General features: G+C 49.7%; 1 pseudogene; it reads left to right on the top strand.

Annotated features, from left to right (window-relative positions):
• The first annotated feature begins 2,623 nt into the window (after positions 1-2,623).
• On the top strand, positions 2,624-4,275 carry LOC102378686 (annotated as a pseudogene).
• The last annotated feature ends 456 nt before the right edge of the window (positions 4,276-4,731 follow it).

Raw genomic sequence — 4,731 nt, 5'->3', positions numbered from 1 at the left:
CAATTAAGGCACAAATATCACAAAATCTATGAATATTTAGAATATGTATTTTTGTATGAAAAATATGCATAGCATATGTATTTTTGTATGAAATGTATTTTCTCCATTTCTGAACTGAAAGTATAAATTTGTCCATGAGACCCTGGACTACTATATATTGTTCCTGCTCTCTTTGCTGTGATGAATGTCATCTCCCAGAGATGTTGATTCACGCACACTTTGAGGGTTTATAGTGCATTTCAAATAATATTAAACACGTCCGTTTAAATTTTCTTTTTGCTGGTTTTATTTTTTTTCTTCAGAACTCGTCATTTAATAGGTGTTAAGTCACCTTCAAAGAATTTGCAAATCCTTTGAAGTACGGTGCAGAAAATAGACTTTAACAGCTTCTTAACAGTTGCAGGTAATGTGTAATAATTTTTTAAAGCACAATGAGAAAGAGTAATTTGGTGCCATGATACTAAGCTTAGTCACTGCCTCCTAGACTGAAAATGTACTCTGCTGAAGTCACTGTTACAAATGTTCTTTTGTGAAGCTCTGTAACATTACAATGGTATTGGATATGAATGACAGGGATTTTTTTTATAACTTACATATGTTTCAGTTTCACAGATAGGATTCTTCTCCAATTGAAGACAGCAAAATGATTTTCTTTTGTATCAAGGCTTTACTTTATAACAACAATTGCTAAAATCTTGCTTTTCCCCCAAGCAACTGTCATGTCTCTAGACAATCTATTTCCTATTTACAAATCTGCTCCCCTGTCTGCCCTGCTGCCATTGCATCCAACCACTTAGAGTTAGGTGGGCTCAAGGTATTAGGACAGAGCAACAGTGTGATTGGAAAGGTGGAGAAGTTTATTTTTGGAAAAAGGTAGTCAGGGTCAGTGGCATCCAACCGAGAGAGGAATTCGACAGCAGCTGCCAGAACTGAGAGTTTACATGGATGTGTGGCAGGGTACCTTTGGTGCATGCCACTTTAAGGGCCTGAGCAGGCTGTGAGGCAGCCTGCAGCTGACTGCAGAACCAATCAGGTGGTCACATGACAGCCAGCAGGCAGCCTGATTGGAGCTGGGCTGCACAGCCTCAGTATAAGAGCAGGTCCTGAGAGGCAAAGCTAGCAGTTGTTGCAGGGATGCTGCCCAGTTAATATTGCCCACTTGGAGCTCCTCTGCTCCCAGGTATGTCTGGAGATTCAGAGTAGGAACTATGGGGATGGTGGAAGTTCCTAGGGTCTTTGTGGGGTCCCAAGCCCCAGGGAGAAGACTCTGGGCCTAGAGAGAGTAAGGCCCAGCCTAGGAAGAGGCTTATAGCTTGTGGGCCTACACAGGGGCTAGGCAAGCCCCTGATTAGAAGTGGCAGGGGTGAGGCCAGGAGCTCAGGTAAGCCCAGTTGAATGAAGTGCTGCCTCATATAAGATTTCTGGGGCTCTAGACAAGCCCAGTAAGAGATAGATGTTTATGGTGGTGCCCAAAGTGGGGACCCCTGCTGACTAAGAATGTCAGCTGCTGCTGCACAGTTCCTAGGGAGTTCCCACTGGTCAAAACAAGAGGGCCAGGGCCAAAAGGCTGAGGATGAGTAAGCCCACTGCAAGGGCAAGTCAGTGCTGTGGAGAGTCATCTGGGACCCCAACTGGCCTGGAGGTGGGGCCAGAGCCTAGGGAGGCTGAGGTCCCTTCAGTGAGAGGGGACATCAGTGCAAAGGGAGGACAGGCTCAGTTGGGCAGCAGACTGTGATGAAGGAGGCTGAAGCACAGCCTCTGGATGGGAGACATTCAACGAGGGGTCTGACAGAGATGGGGCAGAGGAGGAGTGCAGTTCATGAGATAGGGGCTGCACTAGGGTGCTAGAATGAACATCCATGACCCCTGGAGGGATGAAGAAGGACCAGGGCAGGTAGGGCTGCAGACCCCAACAGAAAAGCACAGGGCCAGGGCTGGGTCCTGAGGCCCACAGGACATAAGGCCCAGCAGCCTCAGTGAGGGGGTGGAGTGGAGTAGAGTAGTAGCCCCAGTGAAGGAGTGAAGTGAGAGCCAGAGGCCATGTAGAGTAGGGTCTGTGGTAGTCCGAAGGACTGCACATAGGCCAGCTGGAGTAGAGGCCCAGTGAGGGGCAGAGAATGAGTGATCCTACTGGGAGCGGAAGAGCAGGTCCTCTGGAGTAACTATGTGGTCCATGCAAGGGATGGCCAAAAGCTAGAGGCCTGGAGTCGCAACTGGCCTAGAGGCAAGGCGAGGGCCTTCAAGACCAAAGGTCCCGGAGAGGGCCACTGCTGAGAGGGAAAGGGGTTTAGGGAGTTTGTGGCCCAGGATGATAGCAGAGGTTAGGTTGCCTGAGTAGGAGGTTAGGGTCCAAACATCAGGCGGGAATATAGTGGGGCCCAGTGTGGGGCCGGAGCCATATAGTGATGCCACCTGCGAGGCATGAGACGCTGTAAACAGAAGGTCCGAGCTGTGTATAGTGCCCTTGGCATCAAGGCATTAAATAGGCAGCCTGCCGCCTTACAAATAACTACCTATTTTATTACAAAAAAGGTGTGGCAGGAAAGGCAGGTGGGCGGACTACCCTGCACAGGCAGGTGGGCCAATACTGTGACATGCCCTGGGGATGGCCCCCTGCCACAGGATGATCAAAGAATTCCAAGCCACCTTGGCCTGCCAGTCCATATCCATGGATGACCAACTGAAGACCACAGGTTTTGTGTGTGCATGGGGAAGTGGGCCTTCAATAAGCAAGAGCTTCTCAAAAAGGAATGTGGTGTGCTCACAGTTCCCAGTAAAAGCATCCTGCTGGTGCATGAGCCCAAGCTGAAGGATGACCTAACAAAGAATCTGGATAACCAGGCCTTCAAATTTGACTGCTCGTTTGATGAAAGAGCCTCCAATTAGATGGTTTATAGGTTTACCGCAAGGCCTCTTATGCAGACTATCTTTCAGGGTGGGAAGGCTCCATGTCTTGCATATGGCAAAATGTGTAGCAGCAAAATGCACACTATGGGAGTAGACTTCTTGGGGTGAGCTCAGAATGCTTTATGGGGCTCTATCAGTTTGTGTCACAAAATGTCTTCTTCCTCCAGAGCTAGTTGTGGTACAGGAATCTGAACCTGGAAGTCTAAATGACATTCTTTAAAATATATCATGGGAAGGTCTTTGACTTACTGAACAAGAAAGCAAAACTCCAGGTGCTGGAAGATGGGAAGCAACAGAGGGCCAGGTGGTCAGCCTCCAGGAGCAATGGGTCAGCTGCACTGAGGACATCATCAGGATGATTGAGATTAAGAGGGCAGTGCCTACAGGACACCCAAACAGATCAGGAATTCACCAAGGTCTTCCCAGTTACACACCTGCTTCCAGACTCCCCTCCACTGCCGCAGGAAGCTCCATGGCAAGTTTCCCTTGGTGGACTTGGCTGGGAACAAGCAGGGTGTGGGCACCTCCAGCACTGACTGGCAGGCACTCATGAAAGGGGCAGAGATCTGCAAAAGCCTGCTGGCCCTGAAGGAATGCATCTGAGCTGTTGGGCAGAACAAGTCCCACATGACTTTCCAGGACAGCAAGCTGACTCAGGTGCTGAAGGACTCATCATAGGCACCAACTCCCACACCTGCATGACTGCTATGATTTCCCCAGACATGGGCTCATGCAAGTACACCTTGAACAGGCTAAGATACACCAACAGAGTGAAAGAGCTCAGCACTCACAATGGGGGTACCAGCGAGATGCAGCTCCATACGAAGACTGAGGGCAAGGAGGTGGAGACCAGCAAGGAAGGGTAGGTCTTCAACTTGATCAGCTGTGCAAGGATGAGAGCGCTCTTCCCACATTTCCAGCTCGACACAGATCAATGAGCTGGAGGAGAAGGTGGTCAAGGGGCCAAGAGATGAAACCAGAAAATGGCCAAGTGTGATGATCTCCTGGAGATGATAAAGGAACTAGGTTATGACTGGAAGACGTTTGCTAGCCAAGTTCTGGGGTCCCAGTAGCTCACTATGCAGCCAGAGGAGTAGGCCAGCAAGTACAGCAACAGGCAGCTACAACAAGTGAAGGGGGAGCTGCCTGTCCTCCCACAATGGGGGACCATATTTCAGCCTACAGAAAATGGCAGGAAGCAGGAACTATTTTAATGTTGCAGAGTCACAAATCTCCCTCCTGAACTCTGTTCGATTTTTGTAAGTGGGGAGAAGAAGGGGGAAATAAAAAATAAAAATTGACTGTAACAGGACCAGGTCCCCAGGGGCAGTTGTCATGGCCCCTGGTGGCCATAAGGCTCCTGTCGGGCTCTGGCTCTAAGGTAGCCTTCCCTTGATTACTCACCTGCCACATGTTGTTCTTATTAAAGATTAGGGAAGGAAGGCTGCCCATGGGCCTTGGAGTAAGCCCTAATCCATTCAAATAACCAAAAGGTCCCTCCCAGATCCCTCTGGTCTCAATTCAGCCCTTAAGCAAAATGGGCCCTTTCAGCTTGTTTGTGTCTCCCAGGGCATCTGTAGGCTTAAGGCAGGGGTAGGCAAACTGGCAGATCTGGCTGGTGACCAAACTCCATTTCCCAGTTGCCCCTGCCCATGGGGCTCCTGGCTGTTCTTCATAAAGATCAGCCAGGCAGGAGCTGCATGGGCAGGGTGCATGTCTAGGCAGGGAGCTGCTGTAGGGCCAGAATCTTGGGGTGATGACAGCACAAGGCTGCAGCAGAGCCTCCACTCCCTGCACACCCCTGCCAGCAGATCCAATTCTTAG

The sequence above is a fragment of the Alligator sinensis genome, unplaced genomic scaffold, assembly GCF_000455745.1.
Source record: "Alligator sinensis unplaced genomic scaffold, ASM45574v1 scaffold939_1, whole genome shotgun sequence".
In the NCBI taxonomy this organism is placed as follows: Eukaryota; Metazoa; Chordata; order Crocodylia; family Alligatoridae; genus Alligator; species Alligator sinensis.
The sequence above is the reverse complement of the archived record's forward strand: the minus strand, read 5'-3'. Positions and strand labels throughout refer to the sequence as shown.